This window comes from Pyxicephalus adspersus, chromosome 3, assembly GCF_032062135.1.
Source record: "Pyxicephalus adspersus chromosome 3, UCB_Pads_2.0, whole genome shotgun sequence".
NCBI lineage: Eukaryota > Metazoa > Chordata > Amphibia > Anura > Pyxicephalidae > Pyxicephalus > Pyxicephalus adspersus.
In genome coordinates, this window is record NC_092860.1 from 69610251 (window position 1) to 69634273 (window position 24023).

The 24023-nt window shown below is 43.1% G+C and overlaps 1 protein-coding gene across 2 annotated transcripts in view; it reads right to left on the reverse strand.

Moving 5' to 3' along the window:
• The window catches only part of LOC140326468 (cyclic AMP-responsive element-binding protein 3-like protein 3), a 139714-nt gene that overhangs the window by 110540 nt on the left and 5151 nt on the right, over positions 1–24023 (reverse strand). The window contains exon 1 of one of the 2 annotated variants that reach the window (XM_072405079.1): positions 8811–8831. The exons of the other annotated variant lie outside the window; for it this stretch is intronic. The gene's annotated coding sequence lies outside the window, so the exon portion shown is untranslated. Of the gene's footprint in view, positions 1–8810; positions 8832–24023 lie in introns of those variants that run through there. 2 annotated transcript variants of the gene reach the window in all.

Here is a 24023-nt window from a genome sequence, read left to right on the forward strand (position 1 = left end):
ACTTTGCCTGTTTGCTGCCTGACCCTGACCTCGGATTACGTTTTTGGACTTTGCCTGATTGCCGTCTGACCCTGATCTTGGATCCTTGTTTCTGGACTTCTTGGCCACGCAAGCCCCTCAGTGCTTGCACCGGGTTTCCTGACTTCTGTGGTCAGCTGCCACTGGCCTGGGGATTGCTCTGTAGTGGCACCTGGCAGCTACCCTGCAGCCCAAGCCTATCCTCACCATCAGAGGCTCTAGCGAAGACCTGGTAGTGGCTTAGTCACGCCCCTCTGGAGCATACCCAGTCAGTGGCACAGTGGGTCCACACCCGCTTGCATAACATTCTGCATCCCACTACCAAGGCTCTTCATGTCAAAAATGTTGAAAGGTTTGTGCAAGCTTTTCCGCATAAAGCAGCTGAAAATGTCCGTCTAGCATCCCCAGACTGATGGTCTTGTAGAGTGTTTTATTAAAACCCTCAAAGAAATGCTAAAAATGGTAAGTGAGTTAGATTGGAGAGACTGGGACTGCCTCCTCCCTTACTTAATATTCACAGTTCATGAGGTTCACCACCCATCCACTGAGTTCTCTCCCTTTGAGCTGTTGTATTGGCAACACCCACAAGGTCTACTGGATATAGCTAAGGAGTCCTGGGAGGAAAAGCCTTGTCCTCATCGCTCTGTGATAGAACATGTTGTGCACATGCAAGGCCAAATCACAGCAGTGATGCCCATTGTCCGGGAGCACATGAGGCAAGCACAAGTAGCCCAGAGTAGAGTTTACAACCAGTAGACCACACTTAGGGTCTTCCACTAAGGGATTGAGTGTTGGTCGTAGTCCCCACAGCAGAAAGCAAGTTCCTAGCAAAGTGGCAAGGACCCTATGAAATTATGGAGAGAAATGGGGAAGTGAATTTTAAAGTCCTGCAAGCCGATAAGAGAACAAAAGAACAGATTTATGAATTAAATTTGGTAAAGGCCCCAGGGGACCCAGTTGGTATGATGATTGCTGCACTCCCTGATGAGTCACACCTGGGAGGAATCCTTGAGGTTTTTTAGTTTTCCACAGGTTCAGGAGGCAAAGGAGCTCTTCCTTAGAAATGCAGACATTTAGAGTAGCCTGGTTGTATGCATGTTATTGAACATGATATTGTCACTGACTTTCACAAGCCCACGTTCGGATAGCCAAATTGATGCCATGCCCAGAGTTGACAAGCTAATTTAAAGGTTAGGGCCTGCCAGGTGCATCATTTACCCACACAAACACTTCGCTGTTGCCTATCTAGACAATGTAGTGATATTCAGCAGTGTTTGGGTCACCTTCCCAAGGTCCAGGCAGTGATAAATTTAATCAGACGGGCAGGGCTGACAGCCAACCTGATAAAATGTGCCAAAGGCCTAGAGGAAGCCCAATTTCTGGTGTACATTAACAGAAAGTGCCTCATCAAACCCCAGGTTCAGAAAGTACAAGCCATCAAGGTGTGGCCTCAGACCTATACAAAAAAAGCAGGTGAGAACCTTCTTGGGTATGGTAGGGTATTACCAAAGGATTATTCCAGGTTTTGCCAGCATAGCAGCCCCTTTAACTGACCTTACTGAGGAAAAAGGCTCAGGGAGTATTTCCTTGAACAAAGATGATAGGAGCCAGACAGCTAATGTTTATTTTGCTGCAACAGAGAAACTTCATTTGAACTGTGGAACAGAAAGAAACCAGATTTGAGACACATCAACCTTTCTTGAAGCCGATGTACACTTTTCAAAAGAAAACTTTACAAAATGTGATGCACATGCAAAAGATGTTGTCTCAATGAGTCTCAAAAAAGGTAAACAAACAAGGTTTCAGTAAGTGTGATTATTGATGAAGGTCTGTGTGTTCAAAATTATTAAAAACTGACACAAACTGTTCAGATTGAGAAAATAAACACACCCGTGACACAAGAAAAACAACAACAAGTGACACAAAAGTAGGACTTGATATGGATAATAAAATAACTGAAGTAGAACCACAAAGTTACTTCAGTCAGAAGGTAAGCAAGAAGCAAAAAAAGTATTCCAGCTGGACGTTTGTCTTATATGGCTCACACAGTGGTTCACGCCAAGGCTCATAGGATGAGATGCAAACACTACCACCTCATGAAAAGCAAATGTGAACTAGAATTGCTGATGAAGAGATGACATCACAAGTTGAGCTCCAGACATAGACTCTTTCAGAGCTACCTCAAAGTAAACATGCAATATGATGTAAATAGGATTTACAGCGAAATGTGTGACTCTGAAGAAAAAGTCTGTAGGTACAAGGCAAGCAGTAAGGGCACTTCTGTGAATTGTATACACCACAGCAAAGAGACTGGAATGCAATAAAAAGAGTTATAAGATATCTTAAACACACAAAAAGTTTTGAGTTTTGAAAATTGTCAGCAATCGGAGACTTAAATTCTGGACTCTGATCGAGTGGGTGATCACAATGCACAAGCGGATACTTATTCAGACTAGGAAACAGTCCTAAATCCTTGTCCAGCAAAAAAAAATAACCTCCGTGGCGCTGTCTTCTACAAAGGCAGAATACATCTCTGCTCCTATAGCAGGAAGGTGTTTGCAGGGGTTACTCAAGGGTGTTTCCCAGCCTACTGTCTTATATGAAGACAATCAGGAATGCATTAGGATAGATAGATAGATAGATAGATAGATAGATAGATAGATAGATAGATAGATAGATAGATAGATATTTTTGAAAGATGGGATTGACATGAATAGTTGTGGGGGTATTGGAATACAGGTTTGTATTTTGTAAGCAACAACTGTATTGATGGTATAAATGTGTTGCACTTCTTTGTCACCAGATAGCAGTGTTCTAGTATTTAGAAAAACAAATTATGAAAACTAGGCATGATGCAATATCCTGTGTATGCTGTTGTTTTGTTAATAAAGTTCCCTGTGCAAAGTTCAGTCATGGCACACATCAGAGACTGTCTGCTTGTTTGCTTAGCCACAGAAAATTGCTAATTTCCAATTACTGTGAAGTAAATGCTATCACAAAAAAACACTACCCCTGTCCCTAATATGGAACTCCTAATATTGTAACTTTCAACTTTCTTTCAACTTTGTCACCAAAATCTTCTGCACTCGACCCTGAGAAAGTTGCACCAACTAGCTTTTTCCCATTTCCAAAAAATCTGACCTTAAGTGATCCATGTACTGGCCTTTTGACACATTGGAAGCCTTTTACAGCAGGCAATCCTTAATTGCCAATGCCTAGGATTGTCTACTCCACTCTATCCACTCTATCTACTTCTATCCACTCTTCAAAACAATTTAATATTTGCAAAACTAAGGGCTGTTGTGAATTTTGTAACATTCTCAGAAAGCTATGTACTGCACCTTGTTGGCAGCTACTACAAGCCATATTCTGCCCTTATTGCATAAAAAAGCACAAAGACCCAGTAATGACATCACTAAGTCTAAAACAAAGTATATGATGCAAATGGTTTAATATAAATTAGTATTTTATTGGGGAAAGTGTGGTATAAACTAGAGAAACTCAATATAATTAAGCTTTAGCATTAACTTTTAATTTAGTTATTTTTTATTTTATTTATTAACTTTATTTTAGTTATCTGAAAGGCTATTGCTCTTTAATCTCCTTTCTTAGTCATTTCTTGATATCGTATAATGAAATAGACAGTTCCTGGACTTTACCCGCAATGTGTCTGCGTGTATCGCACGGATCATAAAACAAAGGGTCAAAAGTCAGGTTTAAAAAAGCTTTAAACTTAGAATCGAGAGAAATGTTCACACAGATTTTTAATCAGTACCTAAAGACTTCCCCTGTTATTTCATAGACTGTGCTATTCCATGGTAATAGCTATAACAGTGAAGTAGTAAAATCAGTCTACATTTTTTGGGGCAACCCATAAAACACTGTAAAGCCGTTGACTGTGGCCATCATACCCCTCTTTACTATAGAAGGGTGGGTTCACAGCAGCTAAATAATTAATTAAAGGTAATGTGATGGATATGTTGTATGGACAGTAGTGTTGGTGTTCGAATTCGGGTCGTCCTTATATTCAACCTGAATATGGCTGTTCAAATTCGGGTAAACCCGACCCGAAAAAAACATGGTTCGCAGGCTCAAATTCGGCCCTCCCACAGTGCATAGAGACCACCCTCATAATGCCTAGGGCCCTCCAGTAGGAGCGGGGATCCTCTCCTCCATCTTTATGGTGACAGGCAGCCGATTGGCAGTCTGTCACCACATGCCACACAGGCAGTCATTGGCCTTTTTAAGGCCAGGGCTTGCCTGCATTTACCACTCCTGACAGGGATCTGCTAGCAGACACAACCTATTTGTGCTGCTGGCAGTGTCAAAGTAAAATAAAATTGCTGCAGTTAGATGGTTAGACTGTTTCATTATTAGTCAGATAGATAGTTGTATTGTACTGTATTGCTTCAGTCCTGTAATCTACTTTACTCAGATAGGTAGAGTGTTTCACTGTTAAGCTGCGTACACACTTGCAATTTTTGTCGTTGGAAAGGATCTTTCACGATCCTTTCCAACGACAAGGGGCTGCAAGATGCATGAACGGTGCTGTACATACAGCACCGTTCATGCTCTATGGAGAGGGGAGGGGGAGAGCGACGGAGCGGCACCCTGCTGCGCGCTCTCCCCTTCCCTTTCATTACGATCGGCTGTCGTCCATCGTCCGTGGATCCGGCAGGTCGGTCGTCCGGACGATGGACGACACCGACTGTACACACGGAAGATTTTCGCCCGATAATTGGCCGATGCCGATTATCGGGCGATAAAAATCTGCCGTGTGTACGTAGCTTTAGTCAGATAGATAGATAGATAGTAAGTCAGTGTGTTACATATAGGCAGCCAGAGCCAGGGTACCCAGATGGAGTGCACACCATCACACTTGTACCGAGAGACAGTCTGACAGACGCAGTGATGGACGTCACATTTGTATACTGTGCTTGTTATTACAAGCGTCACCGCTGAAGGAAAGTGCTGCATACAACACACACAGCGCACTTGCATTTTTTGTGTAAACCCCTCCTCCCCCCCAAAAAAAAAATACGCTTACTGTAATAATTTATACTTTGTGAAGCATATTAGCCCAAAAGTATTTTGCAGGGTGTGAGGCCACACAAACATTTTAACTATGTCTAGCCAAAGAGGAAGGGGCAGCATTGCCAGGGGTGGCAAGGAAAGCAGTATGGGTTGGTTTATAACTGCAGACCCTAGAAGAAGAAGCCAGCCGGACCTTAGACATTTTAGCGCTGTTGGTGGTGGTGTGCGCCTATATTTACTGCACCTTGAACAACAGGTAGTAGAGTACATGACCCACCCTGGGTCAAGTGATTGCACCCCCTCCCAGTCCCAGACACGGGCCTCACAGGGGTCCCAAACTATAGTACCTGATACACCTCTTCCTCCTACTTCTTCCTCTTCGGCTGGAAAGTCTCATGTAGAGTAGAATGTTCTGAGTACGTAGAGGAGTCCCACCAAAGGTCTGGAGAGGCGGAGCTGGGCGCATTTCTTGAAGACACACAGTTGTTTGAGCCATCTGACGAAGAGAGTCAGTTCACAGAAGGTAAAAGCTGCCAACACTCTGCAGTCTTCAGGAACCAGTCTGGCAACTCATAGTCGTCCATTGTTAGCAGCTGTCACCACAGATGTGCCTCAACAACTGCGGATCGTCACCATGCGCACCAGCTCCAGAGCACCTTTCGGCCCAGTTCGATGTTCATCTGTGTGGGCATTTTTTTGTGTCCATAGTGATGACAACACTATGGTCATCTGCAAACTGTGTGCTCGGCAGTTAAAACGAGGCAAAAACCCAAACAAACTTGGAACAACTTGAATGAGCACACATTTAAAAAGCCACCACCCGGTAATCCGGGGGGAACACCTGGGCAAAGCACAGAGCTCTGTGCCTCGACCTCTGCCCCAGAAGCAAGCTCAAGCTGCTAGATCTTCCTCCGCTGCCTTTTCTCCTTCTGCCACCAAAGGTCCCTGTGCTGCTGCCATCAATTTGAGGGGGGATGTAGCCGAGCATTACAGTTCTCAGGCTCCACCAGCAGTGAGTAGGAGCTTCAAGGCAGATGGGCTGGTGTTTGTCGCTATGGTAGCAATGCCATCCCCCACACCTTCTACCCCATCGTCCAATCTTTCTGTGGTTAGCATTAGCAGCATCCAACCTTCAATCCCCCAGATGCTGGAGCGCAAGAGAAAATATGGCCCAAATGACCCTAAAACATAGCTAATCAATGCGGCAATTGCACAGCTGATTGCAGTTGAGCTCCTCCCTTACTGGCTACTGGACTCCAATGCATTCGGTTACGCATTTCTCTGCACGAACCCACAGTACATAATGCCCAAGCGGCAGAATTTTGCACAATGTGTGAGCAATGTGTCTGTGGCCCTGCAGCACTCTGGCAAGGTGCACAGCAGTTTCAGCCTCTGGCAAGCTGCACCTGACAACCGACAGTTGGTCAAGCAACACGGATTGGGTAGATATATTTCATACACAGCTCACTGGGTAACTTTGGTGGCAGCAGGGGAAGATGCAGCTGCAGGAAGGCCTGCATACCTAGCTCCACCCAGAGCACATTGCCTTGCACTCTCCTCCTCGACCTCCACTTTCACCTCCTTCTTTGACTCTTCTTTCTCAACCTCTTTCTCCAGGGACAATATCCCGTGGAGACCAGGCACCTCCTATGCACCATCATCTGTTCCCAGCCAGCAACAACCTGCAGTTTGCTATTTCGGTGCACAAGTCAGACGTTGCCACGCAGGCCTGAGGTTGCGATGCCTCGGCTCCCTCAGTTACATGGGCAAATCCATTCTAAATGACCTGCGGGAGCAGGTGAACATATGGCTAACTCTGCACCTCTGAACCTCATAGTACAATGCTTTCTTGGAAAGTACCCAGGCCTCCAGCCACTGTTGCTGAAGGCCAGAAAGTTGTCAGCGCATTTCCGCTGGTCGTACACAGCCAAGCCAGATTGGTAGATTTACAGCAAAACCTCAATCTGCCGGTGCACCGAATATTTTATGATGTGGCCACTCGTTGGAATTCTACCTTTTACATGCTGCAGTGGCTTGCTGAACAATAGAAAGCGGTGGTGGATTATGTGGCAGAGTCTGATAGTTTGAGACGCTTACCTACATAACGTTACTTCAGCCCTGCAGAGTGTCTGCAAATAGAGGACTTGTGCACTGTATTGGCACCTTTGGAAGAGGCAACCAGGATGATCATCAGGAATCGGGCATGTGTCATTGACACCATACCCATCATATGCCTGCTGGAACAGATGATGGTGGAGCTCAAACATGATAGAGAACTGACGCTGCAGGAAGAGATGACGTTTACAACATCATCTCGGACATGCGTGCCTACTAGGCATAGTGTACCGCAAATCCAGGAAGAGGAGGAGGTGGAAGAGTATGAGGAGGAGATGGCAGGCATGGGAGAAGGGGAGGAAGGGGCAGAGGAGGATATGGAGGGTACCTGGCATCCATCCACCCAAACACAAGGCAGCATGTTCTGTGTATGGCAAGACCAGGCAGAGAAGGAGGACAACCCTGTGCTGCTGTTCGACCCACAAGAGTCTGGGTCCAGAATTCCCTCAGCTGTGGGAACTTTGAGCCACATGCAAGAGTGCATAACCAAAGATCTGCGCATACAGCACATAAAAACAAACACTGACGACTATTGGATTGCTACATTACTTGATCCACGTTGCAAGCCTGAGATAGAACAACTCATCTTGCCCCAATAAAGGGGACCTAAAATGCAGCACTACCAAGAAGTGCTTGTGAGGGATTTGTGCACCGCCTTTCCATATGCCAGCAGCAGCAGGGATCCCTATGGCAGTTACATCAGCCATGCCAGCCAAACAACTACCTTAAGCCGCATGGGTGGCAGCAGTAGGAGAGGTGGTCTAAGCCAAACTATGCAGACTTTTTATGAGCGGAGGAAAGCCGCCAGTCCTGCAGCAGTTGCCAATGACAGACCAGAGGAACCCCCTCGGGGCCCTCTGCCTCTATCTACTGTGAGGCCTATATAACTGGTAACAGAGCCGTAAAACCCCTCTAAAAGGGCTCTCTGCCTCTACTCTGAAGCCTGTGTATAACTTGTAATGGAGCGGTGAAACCTGGCAGCTAATTTTTGGACCGGAGGAACCCCATTGGGGTTCTCTCTGCCTCTACTCGGAGGCCTGTATAAAATCTGGCATGTTCCCTTGACCACCCCACAAAATGGCCTTGCCAGCAACATAAAAAAGCCTTCCTGATTTTTTTCTTGCCTTGTACAGTGTTGTGCAGAGCTGTGGGAGTGTTGACATGTCTTTTTAAATGTATTTGTAGGCTGTAGAAGCTCTACACAGTCCCGAAAAAAACCCTGAATTTTCCTCATATTGAATTTAATGGTGTTCAAATTCGACGTTCGATCACCCGAACAATATCGGCCTATTCAATTGAATAACTTTCGAATCGAATAGTGAGATATTCGACCAACACTAATGGAGAGCATAGGGATAAGGACAGCTAATAAACATTAGAGATATTAGAAAGCTGTTAGTGTAGACAGGTGACAATATGTAACTAAAGACTTTTTTAACTTTAAACTTTTGGTTAAAATGGTGTAGTGGCTGAGTGGTATAGTGTTGAAACAACTGTCATGTTTCTCTTGCTGCATGTGTCCCTTAAAAAAAAAATCTTAAATCATATTTTTCTTTAAAATAAAAAAGCATATTTGTACTTGAAACTAGATGTAAACCCAAGTTAAAAATATATACAATTAGATAAATGCAACACTTTTTAACCTTTTTTGGGGGTCATTATGGTAGCATACAGTGAGTTAGGGTTTCTTCCCCCTTGCTGCAGGTCCTTCCCCCAGTCACACTCTCATTGACCTATAGGGAATAATAGACAGAGATCCATTACTAAAACAGCTTTACAGGTGATCTGAAACGGTCAGCACATGGGAAAGACAAATGCTAGGTGAATAGGTGAATGGACCTTCATGTGACACTGGCCTTAACTAGTATGATCTGTGCATAACTACTTCTGTCACTGGGAAGTGGCTCAAGACATGGGTTGAAGGAGGCTTAATCAATAGCCCCAAAGGGGCTGAGGGGACACTGCAAAACAAAGAAATCTTGTCTCAATAACTTGATTTTAATGCTATCATATTCAGGGGGGTAAAGACATCTGGTTCTCCGTATCTCTTTTAATCAGATCATTACTAATGAGATTGACCTTTCCAATGGGAGACATATTGTCCTGTAAGGACAACATGGATAGCAAAATTGACAAAGACCTAAGGAAGGTGCACATCTTGGCTGGGGGCATTCGTTTCATAGTTATTGCACTTAGTGGCTAAGGTAGTCTTGTCTTGATTGTTGAATATTAAGAATTGGAGGGGGAATGAATATTGTCCTTAGAGAACATAGAACAAAAAAGTGAATGTTTTAAGTCAAATATTTTCAATCTCGGTCATACGCAGAAGAATTTTATTCCTGTAGTAAGGAAAAATGCCAATCTCATGCATGCGTAGCATTTTTCCCATTTACAGCAAGCTATGTAATTTAAACTTGTGCCTGCACAGTGCGAGATTGGGTGACATTGCAAGAAGATAAGAGAAGATGGAGGAAGTTGGTGGAGCCTGGCACTGGGACGAAGATGGATTACAGTACTGCGCAAGATCCAAACAAGGACAGTGCCTGAGGAATCTGTGGCTCTGTGGGAGTAAGAGTAAGTATAATTTTTTTTTTGGTTTAGTTTTGCTTGAAATGACAATGACTGAAAATTCATATGATCAAGCTAGCTTCAAATGATTAGGAGAAAAAAAGGTTCATAAAGCCCCAGGATTGTTATATTGCATTGTTGCATTGTTATGGACAATGTGGTACCTATATTTCAAAAGGGAGAAAACTCTCCATCAAGTAACTATAGACCTGAACTGAACGTCTGTAGTTGGGAAAAAAAGAGGAAGTAAGTAAACAATTAGTCAAAGGAAAAGCAGTTGCCATAGTATACCTGGACTTTGCAAAAACATTTGACACAGTACCTCACAGATGATTAATGTGCAAATTAGGGGTATTAGAAAACCCAACCTGTAAATAGTTAGAGAACTGGCTTAGAGGAACTATTCAGAAAGCAATGATTAATACCCCGAATGGTCTAAGATTATCAGTGGTATACCCCAAGGTTCAGTGTGGGGGTCCCTACTTTTTAACTTATTTGTAAATGATATAAAGTTTGGGAATAAAATTAGCATTTTGTTGTTTGCAGTATACACTAAACTATGTAATGAAATAAAGTCCATACAAGATGTCTGTAATCTACAAGCAGACCTGGATGACTGGGCAGTGGCAAAAGACATTTTTATTACTGTTAATAATAATGCTTTGCACCTGGGGACTAATAACATGCATGATTCATGCAGTCTAGAGGAAATACATTTGGGGGAGTCAAAAATGGAGAAGGATCTGGGTGTTTTGGTAGCTCATTGACCTAATAAGAGAATGCAATGTAAAGCCAGAATTTCTAAAGCAAGCAAAATATTTGTATTAAAAAGAGGTATAGACTGCCGAGGACAAAATATAATCCAGTTTATGTACAAAGCATTAATCAGACCTCATTTGGAATATGCAGTCCAGTTCTGGACAGCAGTTTACAAAAAAAAAAGTACAGAAGGGATTCTTCACAGTCAGCTCTGTGAAAATGTGGAATAGACTCCCTCAAGGAGTAGAATTAGTATGCTCTATAGATTGCTTTAAGAAAGATGCACAGTTTCTAGATGCACAGAATAATACTGCCTATTAAATTTTAAAAGGAATGACAGCAGGGATTGTTGATCCAGGGAATATCCGATTGCCTTAGGGAATCAGGAAGGATTTTTTTTCCCTGTTGCATTAAATTGAACCATGCCTTATAAGGGTTTTTTTAAATTTCTCTGGATCAACCAGGAAAATATGTTTTCTTCTAATTTCTTCTTAGATTAAAAATCTTCTAATTTTCAGGTATCGGGTTACCAGTATGTTTCTTTATTTTCCTAGTAGTTAACTTAAACAACTTAACAATAAACTTATGTCTTTTTTCATCTCGATTAACTATGTAACTATGACTGGGGGTAATAGCAAGAGCAACAATCAAATCTGGCCAGCTTTAAAGGCAAAGCACTAACTGACATCATCAGGAGTGCAGACGAAACTATGCTGTCAACCATAACAGCAAGAAGAGCTTTGTGGTTTTACTTTCAATGGGAATTCTAAGTTTGATAGGAAAAACCTCTTTGGGAGAAAACTGGATACAAAGTTTACAGGGCAAGCCTTATTCCCTAGGACAAGAAAGTCTGGCATTTAAGGCCATACTTGTCAGATGATATTTGAATAAGGGCAGAAAATCCATAACCGACATGGCTGGGTCAACACTACGCATTCATGGGTTGGCATCAAACCTTGTGGTGACCCAAATCCTATACAATGATCAAAGAAGACACATGCTCTTCCTACATTGCTACAGAAACAGGCAATCCAGAAGGTTTCTGAGAATGAGATGTTTAGGGGGTTCTATTCTGAACTTTTCTGCATAAAGAAGAGACTGATTTCTCATCCTCAACCTCAAGAAACTAAGCAGAAACATCTATATCCAGTCCTTCAGAAAATCCCTACCTCTGGCTATCTGCCCACAGGACTGGCTAATGTCTATTTATTATACAGTTGATGATGACAGTTGGATGCTCATCTGCCCATCCCTATTCACAAGTCATTCCTGCTCTCACTGAGCACCCCAAAATGCTGACGGTCATCTCCCTTTTCAGGCAAGAGGGTTAGGATTTACTATTTTTTGAACAACATCCTTTTTCTGGCCCGGGAATATTTCACCGTGGAGTGGCAAAAAGCTTTCACAAACCAAACTCTTCAAATCTTCAATTGACTGATTAACCTGGGAAAAAACAGCTAGTTTCCAAACAGAGGATGGTGTTTCAGTGTCACAGATCCCCGCAGGACCAGGAGATCTGTAACCCCTTCAGTGTCACCTACCTTCCCATGCTGCCTGTACCAACTCTGCCCAGGGATCTTCTCAGCTCACTTCCTGGTCCAGATCATGTGACTTCCAGTCAGCTGCTCCCTTACCTCAGAAGACTACAGTGTTCCGCAGATGCACTTCCCCTGCTGGTGGAGATGTGAATATCATCTACCTCTCGTCTCCAGCACTCTCTCTGGTGGTAAGGAAAGGTGCCAGCAGGTCACATGGCTTCCATCCATCACCTGGCCCTCCCTATTTATGGAAGTGATTGGCAACAGGAAGTTGCTTGAACAAGGGGTTTCATTGGCTCTGCTTCCAGGTCCCTGTTGTCTGATCCTGCTGTTCCTGATTATTTGTGTATCGACCTCGGCTTGACCTTGACTACTTCTGATTGCTGCTTGCCCTGACCTCTGGCTTGACCCTGACTACTCTTTGTCCCTTGTTCTGGTACCACGCCTTGTTCCTGCCTGTCAGCAGTCACCTGCCTCTGCGTGGAGGGGGGCTGCAACCTGGAAGTTGCCCGCAGAGCAACACCCTCACCTCTAGAGGCTCTGGTTAAAACTGGACAGCTGCTTAGACTCTGTGCCCTGTGCATGTCTCTGCCTACTAAGCTGGTGACACAGAGGGTCTACCATCCTGCCTTGCAGAACAATGACATTCAGTAAGATATATGGGCAAGGTGATAAAGAAAAAGATCACTTACTTGATCTCCCAGATGCAGTTGCCCTTGTCACCTACAAGACTCCCAAAGCTACAAGATGATTCTAGAATTGGAACCAGTCATGGTTTGAGCTCAGACACATCTGGAAGATCTGATTCCTACGCATGTCCCAGTAAGCCAGAATTATTTAGGGACCTTCTCAGCAGAGAATGGTTAGATGTCAGTAAATGATCGCCAGACTCTGTCAACCCTTCGGAACACTAAGAGTCCCCTGCTTTCTAACTGATACCCATTTTGAGGGGTGGAAGTAGTAGATGTTTTATCCATTGGTGGAACTTCAAACTGGGGTGGGTATTTCCTTCCACGTGGAAAATCATGAGGATCCTCAGCATGCTGGGACACCACACCGTGACCTTGACTAGTTGAACTTGTTAGACTTCTGTCTGTGCATCTGTTTTTTTCTGACTTTGGGCCTTTTTCCAATTAGCTTAAATATGGGCCTATCAGTGAGCATATATTGAAGGTCCAAGTCTCTGTCTTATTTTTTGCTAAACCTTTAGCATCAGCCTACCAATGCAGCAGGCTTTGGCACTGTGGATTTCTGTTCAGGTCCCACTGTTTGCTGCCATGATGCCCCAAGAAAAGGGAAATATACCCACCTTTGCTAATTTACCTGTGCAGGCATATCTTCATGGCAGCGTATCAAAACTCCCTTTCAGATTGGCATGATATTCACAAGAATGGTGTCCAGCTTTGGGTTCTAAAAACCTATAGTTATCCTATCTGTTTTAAGGGAGAAGAGGCTTCAGCCCACTGAGTGCTGCTATGAAGATGTGCCAGGAAAGTAAAACTTTTAGGTATACTGTGATGAACGCCCTCTCAGCCCGCCCCCCTGTGCATAGACTTTCCAGCACACTCAGCAACAGTCCATGCACCAGCAACCTGAAGAGGGGCCGCCACGGGGCAAGGTTACCAACTCTGTTAACCCTTGCCAAACACACCTTCACAGGTACACTCCCGCCACGTGCTTAGATGGAAGCACGCACCGCTACCCTTGACGACTGCAGTTATGCTTCTGCTTCCTTAGTGTCACCCGCTGCCACTCCAGACAGGGATGTCTCAGAATGTTATAGTAGCGCTTCAGGTTAGCAAGTTACACTAATTCTACTTAGGGAATTCAGAGATTCAGCTTACACTTTATACAGTGTTTAATAAGTAAAAACATTGCATAAACAAATTATAGAAAAATATAGACTAGTCTAAGAATATACCGAGACAATAGCAGAACTAAAGCAACAGCATAAAATAAAAAGGGAAAACTATGAAATAATACTTAGGTAGAGTTGGTTTGCCTTGCTCCAGGTTGCTGTGTAAAGTCCAAGTTATTAGCCAGAGTCACTGGGCTCCCTGCAATTCTCAATGTGTCAGTGTCGTTGTCCATAGCAACAAGATGATGTCAGTGAGAGCCGTCTCTGCTAGAATTACCTGGCTTTTTCTTGGCCAACAACAGAGGTGGGACTAATACAACAATCCAATGACAGCCGGGTGGGGGCTGTCTGAGGGGCTGTGACCACATAGATTATGATGCTCTGTGGACACTTCCAAAATGCCCTTGTTTGAGCCAATATTAATAATTAAGTACAAGTTTTTTGAACTGCCAACCCCCAGAAAAATAATCACCACACATAAGGAGTTCACAGAGACCAAACTAGGCATGTCTGGGACTTATTGTTCACCAATTATTGAAAATACCAAGATTATGAATAAATGTGTTTCAGAATACATCTCAGAGTTTAAAAAGGGCCATTCTGCTAGCCTTATCTGAGTTTTATGACCCCTGGAGCCACAAAACTTCAACTTTTACAATAGATGTCATAAAAACTACAGGGTCTGGAGGATGCCAGTTGTCAGATCAAGGAATATCTCATATGGGGAAATTTTTGACCCTGGTCTGTTAGACCTTCCCTTAATAGGAGAGAGCATGGGAGGGATCACTCGATTCTTCCCAGCGCAGCTGTCCTCCACTGGCTCGGCCCGGCGAGACAGGCCATCCGCCTTAGCATAGGTAGCACCTTTTTTGTGTTGGATCATGAAGAATCAGGCTCCAACGGAGCAATTTCAAATTGTCTCCTGCAGTACGGTTCAGGCAACTGGGTTGTGATCAGTGATGACTGTGAAGCTTCAGCCATACAAGTATGGCTGCAGCTTCTGTAGGGCCCACACAATTGCAAGGCATTCTTTTTCAATGGTGGCATATGCCACCTCCCTAGGAAGCAATTTCCTACTAAGGTACAAAAATGGATGCTCATCTCCCGCTTGATCCACCAGGGACTGCACTATTATTACTACTACTACTGTAACTGGTGGTTCCCAAAAATGACATAACCTGTTTTTTTAGTTTTGGGGTAGGCCAGGTCATTATGGCCTCAACTTTTCCTGTCTCTGGTCTCAGGGACCTCCTACCCAATGTCCCAGGTATTGGACTTCAGTCATGGTAATCTGACATTTGCTGGGTTTCACTGTCAGAATTGCAGATGCAATCTTGTCCAGCACCGGTGACAGTTAATCAAGGTGTTCCTCTCAGGTGTTACTGAACACTGGTATATCATCCAGATAGGCAACTGCAAATTCACCCAGTCCTTTAAATAAGTCATTTACAATCCTCTAAAATGTGGCTGGTGCATTTTTCATCCCAAAAGGCATTACCAAAAATTCAAATAATCCAAATGGTGTGATGAAAGCAGATTTCTCCCGGGCTTCCGGTGATTGGGGAATTTGCCAGTACCCCCAGCTTAGATTCATTATTGTCAGATAGCGGGCACCTGCCAGCTTATCCAACAACTCATCAATTCTAGCACTGGGTAGGCATCCGATGAGGCGATGGTATTAAGTTTTCTGCAGTCCACACAGAAACTGGTGGTTCTATCCTTTTTTGGGACCAAAACTACCGGGGATGCCCATGCACTGTGGGACTTCTGAATGACCCCTAATTGCAGCATCTCCTCAATTTTTTTCTGCGTGTCAGAGAGTACCTCCTGTAAGACATGGTAGGCCGTCTGTCTAACAGCTTCTGGATAATGGGTGGCATAGGGGACCCTGTGCACATCACCTGCTATGCCCACCTTTTGACAAACTGTACAGGACCGACAGTAATGAGCTATACCTGCACCCATGTTAGGCCAGAAAATATTTTGCTTTACCTGGGCCTTGGTCTTGGCAACACCCAAGTGACCTGCAAGGGGAATTTCATGTGCAATCTTTAACAAATGTCCCCTAAATGTATCCGGTACAACAAGCTGCTGTATGACCGTTTTTACCTTACTGCTGTCTGTTAGCAGTTCCTCTCGGTACAGCTTCTCCTTGTCCCAGTACACCTTGTACTTGGCCCCCTCCTCTACAGGCCTGGAAGCAAAGTCTCTAAGTGACTTCAGACTTGGGTCCTCCCGCAGTGTTTGTACAAAGGCTGCACCACCTGTCACCTCTGCCTGTCCTGGGGCAAACAAGGACAGGGGGAGTGACTCTGAGACTGATCCTACTGAAACAGAGCAAGGAGATAAATCAGAAGAACTCTCCCCATGCTCTGATCCTGTAGTCTGGGCCTGGGCAGCCCTTGCAGCACTGCGAGTGACGGCCAATACAGGTGATACCTTGTCATCATATTTGGTCATAATCGGTTGTGCAATGTCTACACTTTCATACATCTCATTGGCAACAGGTTCAACAATAGTTATCACATTTTTATCTACTTGGCTCATAACTGCTTTGCCAACATTTTCACTTTGCCGAGATATGGTGCACACACATCATCAATTATTACTTTATCACCTTCCTTTGTTGAATTGTTGTTTTCCAGCCCACTTCCCTCCCTCTGTCCATTCCCAGGTCCCTCAGATGATGCCTCTGCATCTTTGTTCGGTACCTTGGAATATTCGGAGGGTCCAGTTGAATAATCCTGAATAGCTCCAGATGGTTCATAGTAGGAAATAAGAGTGCCCAAATCTGCTCCGAGCAGTACTGGTACCTGAATCTCATTTGAGACTCCCACAATCTTGGTACCCTTGCCGGCCCCACAATCAATGTGAACTTCTGCAGTAGGCACAAAAAAAGGGTACCCCCAACTCCAGTAAGAATAAGATACTTGATAGGGATGATACTCTCCTGGTAAAACATAGGTTTAACAGGTCAGCTTTGCTCATTTGGTTGTAATCCACTAGGCCAGGCCATGGTTGAAAAATAAAAGATAGTATAGAAAAACAAAGATGGGGTGGGGAACTGTTGCTATATGTTCTCTAAAAAAAAAAAAACTTATGCACTGGCCTATCTCCAAGAACTGCTTCCCATGGGGTCACAGTCTTTCAGTACAGAGTCAATCACGTAGCCCTGCACTAATGCTCTAAGTAGGAACAGATCTCAGCAAACTACTGGAAGATGTGATGTGCCAGGCTGAGTGATTATGGGTACAATGACGAGGAATGTCAGAAGATGCGCAAGGCTATCTCCAACTATCGCGTGTAATCAGCAATCTACCAGTGCACTGATAAATATTACTGGTACCCAAAATACCTCAATCTGAGTACAGGACAACACCTATAGGCAGTACACACACTAAGATCCCACCACCAGTATGTGACGAACGCCCTCTCAGCCCGCACCCCTGCGCATAGACTTTCAAGCGCGCTCAGCAACAGTCCACACACCAGCAGGTTGAAGAGGGGCCGTCATGGGGCAAGGTTAACCACTCTGTTAGCCCTTGCCAAACGCCATCACAGGTACACTGCCACCACATGCTTAGACAGAAGCACGGACCGTTACCCTTGACAACCGCAGTTATGCTTCTGTTTCTTTAGGGTCGCCGGCTGCCACTCCAGACAGGGATGTCTCAACAATCACAATGTTTAGAGTAGAGTTTGGGGTTAGCAAATTACACTATTTCTGCTTAGAGCATTCAGAGATTCAGCTTTCAGTTTTTATAGTGTTTAATAAGTAAAAACATTCAAAAACAGTGCATAAACAAATGATAGAAAAATATAGACTAATCAAAGAGCAATACCAGAACAATAGCAGAATTATAACAACAGCATAAAATAAAAAGGGAAAACTGCGAAATAATACTTAGGTAGAGTTGGGTTGCCTTGGTCTAGTTTGCTATGTAAAGTCCAATTTATTAGCCAGAGTCACTGGGCTCCCTGCAGTGCTCAATGTGTCTGAATGGCTGTGTCCACATGGGTACTGATGCTCTGTGGACACTTCCAAAATGCCCTTGTTCTAGCCATTATTAATAATTTCACAAGTACAGGTTTTATGAACTGCCAACCCCCAGATTATTAATCACCACAAAATAAAGAATTTCACAGAGACCAAACTAGGCATGTCTGGGACTTATAGCTCAACTTTTACAATGGGTGTCGTAAAAACTACAGGGTCTGGAGAATGTCAGTTGTCATATCAAGGAATATCTGATAAGGGGAAATTATGACCCTGGTCTGTTAGAGAGACAATTTCCAACAAAGACATTTTAAAGGAAGACCATTTATTATATTTAATCAGGACTTAATATTTTCCACAAAATCACATATACAATTTATCATTTTCATCCATTTTTTTTTTACAAAATTTTTTATGGTAGGGTTTGCAAATATACAGAAAACATAGGTAGACATATAATAACAAGGGGTTTGCATCAAAATCCTTTGTCATCTCATGTTAACAAAAATCACAACATGACTGAGCAAGAGAACAAGAAATAAAGAGGGGGATGGGACCAGGTGGCACCTAAACTCTGAGGTCTTTCTGTAATACATCCAAATGTGCCATACAGCATTAATATTGTCAGAAGTACCTCGTGTTTCACAACCATAGACCCTCTGTCAGCAGTGAAGTAGATTTTATCTACCTTTATAAGCCTCTACTGAAAGGATATTATGGTACAGTAAGAAAAACCTGGATCCACAGGAATATGGTGGGTGGTGAGCCATTGGGAGATCTCAGCTGTTCTTAGAAGGGATAGAGCCGAGGGCATGACCAGAATATGTGAAGGATGCTACCATGTTCTAGACCACAACGCCAGCATAGGTTGGGTACAGAGAAAAAAACACTTTTTCTGGTTTCCTGTACCAAAGACATAATATTTTTTACCCCGTTTCTTGGAATTTGCTACTGATTGTTTGAATCCTGTAAGCAGCGTGGGACAGTGCAGGAGCACTCAGCAGCCATTACAGCGTGTTTCACATGTTTCTGACAGTACTACTTTAAATCCACAGTTACCCTGAAAGACAATATTGGCTAGATTCTTCTAGTCATCTTCAATTTTTCTAAAATGTTTGGCTGCATCTTTGTGCTCTCTGAGGTTGTTTCCCACCTTGCTTTATGGTTATAAGCAGTTCTGGAATAATGAAGCATTTTGAATGTGCAAGATGTAGGTGCTATTTGTTTAAAGACATATATAATTTGTTAATAGCTTCTGTCCTCTAGAAAAAGCAGAATCTAGTGTGAAACGCATTTAGGTGTTAATATATGGGGAAGGATCTGCCAACTTCTCTCATTATAGGAGCAACATACAAGTATCAGATTTATTGTACCAAACCCACATTGTTATAGAGTACTATATATGTTTTTTTTAATCTCAATAAAGTTGTTTTTGTATTTTTTAATATGACTCCAAAAAAATCACATTTTTAGGCATGGTTTTGCCATTTTTTGATGTATTAATTGTGTGGCTAAGGGAGTGTCTGTGTAAGGTTTATCACCATCTTTATCAGAATAGCATCTGGATTAATAGAAGGGGCTGGGCAATACAAATGACCAGAATATGTGTAGGATGCTACCACGTTCTTGCCCAAAGTGAAAAGTGGAGAAGTTGTATGGATCTCATGAAGTCCAAATTATAAAATGAGGAGGAAGCGGTCAGGATTTCCTTGGTGACCCAATAACCCTGGTATGTAAATTGGGCTGCCCGCAGCATTACCTTTTTTTTTAAATCTGAGAAATATCTGGTCTTCCATATCAAGGGGAAAAAAGGTATTCCACAAAATCATCAACAATTTTGATTGACTTACAAGTCTCCCCAGGTAGCATAGTTTAGCTGATAACAAAGTGCTGACTGAGTTAGGTCAGCAAGGGAAGTTCCAGTATCCGAACCATATGGGAAGCGAGATAATACAGAAAGAGATTAGGGACCCCAGTCCACTGTCCTTGTTGGCACAAAATATTAGATTTTGGCTATGGCAATGACCTTTTTTATCCCAGATAAAGCAAAATTCTTTGCAGTGCATGGTTTTAAAATTGTTAGGGATCAGGATTGATATGGCCTGTAGTAAATACAATTTTTTTTTTTAATATGTTCATCTTAATTACACATATATGGCCAAACCATGAAAAAGTGTGCATGGTCCACCGCTGAGGATCCCTTGTTATGGTAGTAAGTATTGGTGAAAAATTTAGAATAAATAGCTAGGAGAGGTCAGCAGGAAGCTGGGTGCCTAAATATTTGATTGCAGTGATCTTCCACTTGAAGGAGAAATAGGCAGTGAGCTACGTACACAGTGACTGGCAAAGAGACATTCAATGCGGCCGACATACAATAGTTAATTTTAAATTTGAAAGGGATCCATATTCCTGAATGGACTGAAGTAAGTTAGGCAGAGATATCACAGGTTAATGATCACAAAGACAAAGTCATGCTCATAAGCGGCCATCTTCTGTTTGGGTACCCCCACCCCGGTGGAAGGCTGGATATGTCTGTGTGTGAGCCTATTGCAGTTAGCAGCGGTTCTGAGGATTAAATAAAAGTGATAGGGGACAAGGAACAACCCTGTCTGGTACCATTAATGAGAAAGGGTTCAGACGCCCCCATTTACACTCATGGATGCAGAAGAGTTCAAGTATAAAGCTCCAATCATATCGTCCTCTAAACCCAAATGTTTCAAAGTCATCATCATGAAGTCCCAATCTACCAAATCAAAGGCCTTTTCTGCATTCAGTTGAGAGTAACAGTACTGGACTTTTTTTCTGCATGAATCCAATTGATGGCCCAAGTAGTGTTGTCCCTTGCCTCCCTGGATGGCATAAAGCCCACTTGGTCAAGGGGGGCATGTTTGTGAAGGTACCATTGCAGCCTATTAGCTAAAATATTAGTGAAAAGTTTTAGGTCTTAATTTATAAGGGGAAATTGGTCTACAACTACCGCAAACAGAGGGTTCCTTATCCACTTTAGGGATCACATTGATGAGGGTTCTGAGAGCATCTTGTGGTAGTTTAGTGCCGAAGTCAAAAAGTTAAAGGCAGATACAAAAGGGGAGGGGGGGGGGGCAGGATCTCAGCAAAGCCCTTGTTGTATGGAAGCAAGAATATGTCCGAACCCAGAGATTTCCCCGTTTTGGTCTGGATTGCTGCCTGAAACTTTTTAACCATGGTAAGGGATTCCAATCTATTCCTTTCTAGCAACTGGGCAGGTTTAGTTGCTGAAAGTATTGTTTAATCTCATCAGTTTTTGGATTTGGGGACTTGCTATCCCTGACACTATGATTGAGATTATATAGTGAGGCATAATAGTCTCTAAATAGCCATAATATCTTTTACCGAATAGATGTTGGCTCTGGTGGGGGAGGACAGGAATGGGACACGAGTGTGCATTCTGAGACCCCTCAGGGCCTTAGCTAGAAGATGACCACACCTGTTACCATGTTCATAGTATGCTCTGCGGCATTTGGTCAGAGTTGCGTTTTCTTCAGGCACAAAGATGTCAGTTTGTTACTGAGCAATGTCAGTTCAGCGCCTACATCTTTGTCAAGGTTTTGCTTATGTATTACCCCCATCTCCTGAAGACGCTTCAGGGTAGAAGAAAGGGCCAGAGTGGAAGGGAGCAAGGGGAAATTGGCAGGCATAGGATGTAAGTATGTGTGGGGGGCTTGCCACAAAATAAACTAAGTTGAACATAATATTAGTTGCATTTACGTTTACAACTCGGCTTGGGTTCTGTGAATTGTGTTAGTGGAGAACATTCTCTTATGTTCACATAATTTACTTGAACCCAAACATCTTTTTATGAACATCCTTAATCAACAACAGGTTGCTAACATCTTAGCTTTCTTGTTTGTTTTTCCTTTTGATTAGCTATGCCCTCTAGCATTATACAGTCTTGTAAAAAATGAAGTACATTTATCAGTACTTCAAACTCAATAAAATAGCATCCAGTGTTCTGGATTAGGTGCTAATGAATAGATCTTCCTTAGGTAGTATGTAGGTGGAATGTGTTTTGAATTTCAGATATATAGAGTCAAATGTTTTCCCTTCTATTAATGTGTGTGGTATGATCACGTCCTTGGCTTTATTTTCTTTTATAAGAACTTAAAATTTTGTATTACTTCTATTACTTTTACTATTACATATATTATACAAATATGTAAATATATACCTATATTACCTACACAAAAAAGTATGGATGCCTATGAACCTGTCAAAGGATTTGCATGGATCACAACACCACTGACTAACACCCCCTTTGGAATCAAGACCCCATGAGAAGCACTTTTCCCCCTGGAAGTGCAAGTGTCTCTCTTCTGTGCATGAGGGCAGTTCTGACTCTGGGCGTGCCTGCTCTTCCAAGTTTAACACTTTCACCCAACCCGCTGGAAATCAGGAAATAGCATCCTAATCATTCCTGGCTAATTAGCTAGTCCAGACACAGCATTTGTGCAACGTGTCTCCACTGGTGCTGAGCCCTAGTTCTGTTGCGCTAGTTCCTGTACACTTTTTTACACTACACTACAATGTACACTACACTACAACTCAGTGTTTCCTCTGTCCAGCTCCTGTGTTAACCTCTTGTTGCCCAGTCTGTTGTCTCCAGCCCATTTCCTTGTGCTGTTCCAGTGTTCCTCTCTGTCTGTGGATATTCCTGTGTCACCTGTGCCTGCTGCTGTTTCCAGTGAATCCTGTGTACCCTCTGTCTGCAAAGGCCCCTGTGTCACTTGTATCTGTTTCCTTGGATCCCTGGTATTTGACCCCTGGCTTGTGACCTGACCTCTCTTGCCTTCTGCCTGCCTTGACCCCGGCCTTCCTTGACACTTCTTCTGCTTAGTGATTTAGTACTGTGTATCATCCTGCCCACCCTGGTGTTCCCAAGGACCGCAACCTGGCAGTAACCAGCAGCACAACATCCTCACCACTGGAGGCTCTGAAGAAGACTTGATTACTGCTTAGACTCTGCGCCTTGGCCCTTCCCAGGGTTCACATCACTTCTGTGCAAACTGTAGCGCCCCCTATTGGCCCTCTCTTCCCACGCATTACAATAATACCCAACAAGTAAGTTTCTTCTCATACTTTCAACTTTGTGTGTGTAAGAATATGAGGTGGGTGAAGACCCACAGTGAGGGACAGATATAGCGTGTTCTGTGACAAACTTGGAAAGTTGTATGCTTGCTTGTTTTCACAGTGACTAGTGTATTGTTGATTTCAAAGAGATGACTACTGGATAGCCACACTCTTAGACTCTTGTAAAAAAAAAATATGAATTTTTCAAAAGCCTTATAAAGTAAGGAACACCATTATTATGAACTATCATTGTACAGCCACCTCATGGCAGCCTTTTCCTCTAAGGTGTATCATCTTATCAGCAGGCATCTCTCCATTCTCCACTGCAGCTGCCATGCCAAGCAGCAACACCATGACTATGGCTGAGCTAAAAATGTAGGAGGTCTGTACATAGATTATAAAACATATGTTGCCTTTACTGCTGACGTTTGCGTTACAGTGAACAAAAACTTGATGCACTGTAAACTCACTTACACAAAGTGACCCCTTACCTATACACCATCTAAAAAACTCTACAGACAATGTAATAGATAAGATAGAGGAACTTGTTGCAAACCATTGCTGATGAACCAAACAGATCGCAACTTACTGCGGACACATAGAGAAGACAAACAAGACTTTTCCATGTCAAATGCTATTCAGAAGACATTCACACCCCATTAACTGTTTGTGGACTATTATACTTATATAGACTTTCAAGAAAAATCTATTTGACCATTAGGGCTTGAAGACATTAGGATTCCATAGGCCATCACTTGGAATGAGGAATGACTTTGTATTTCTGTAAAGATTGATGAATTTGATTTGAACTTGTTTTGATCTGAATTTATATGCTTTAACTGCCTAAGCATTTGATTTTCATTAAACCTTTAACTAATTAGGATCTACTGTCTTATTTCTGATGGTCTGTTAGAAGACCCCCTAAAAGACAGCCTCTGAAGCCTCTAATTGGGCATGCCATGAAATGGCAGAACATTTAACACTTGTCTTGAAGGATTAGCTGGCCAATAGACTAAATGTTTGGCCAGAA